We start from the raw sequence: 806 nt of genomic DNA on the forward strand, positions 1-806 counted from the left end.
GTTAGCTTAGTACCCCCCCCCCCCTCCCTAAATGGACATGGAAAACAAAATCTATATTTTTGCTATTCAAATTATGACCAATTATAACGGTGACCGCAGAGTCATTTGGCTGACCAATAGCCGTCATCCAAAATTCCATGACCGTCACAGCACCAAACTCTGACCAATGGCTGATCGCTCGCTCGGGAACCTATAGGAATCCCCACCCCGTTGACTACTTTAAATGGTGGAAGCCCTCAATGGCATTGTCCGTGCTAAAAACTGGTTATAACTATCTAGAACCCTCTTTCTACCTCTATGAACCTATAACCTCCAGCCTCACTGACCTTAACCATTTGGTCCTGTCAACATACAGCGGTTGTATCTCTTAGGTGTAGTTCTCCTCTCCCTCTATTAATCAATGGATTACTTCCTCTCTCCCTTTTTCCCTGTCTAGTTTCTCTCTCTCTCTCTCTCTTGTGCTGCAGCTTAATAAAAGGGCCAATCTGTGACACGTACAGCTGTTTTTGATCGTCAGCTTCATAGCAAACCAAGTTGGGGTCGGCTGCCGTTTTGTGTTCCTTTCAAATTATGGATGGATCCTTTATCAACGAGTGACTCAGTGCTTTAATGTTGGGCTGGAGGGAGGGAGGGAGGGAGGGAGGGAGGGGAGGGAGGGAGGGAGGGAGGGAGAGAGAGAGAGAGAGAGAGAGAGAGAGAGAGAGAGAGAGAGAGGAGAGACCGGGAGGGAGAGAGAGAGAGGGAGGGAGGGAGGGGAGGGGGGAGAGAGAGAGAGAGAGAGAGAGGAGAGAGAGAGAGGAGAGAGA

This window comes from Oncorhynchus kisutch, linkage group LG17 (assembly GCF_002021735.2).
Source record: "Oncorhynchus kisutch isolate 150728-3 linkage group LG17, Okis_V2, whole genome shotgun sequence".
NCBI lineage: Eukaryota > Metazoa > Chordata > Actinopteri > Salmoniformes > Salmonidae > Oncorhynchus > Oncorhynchus kisutch.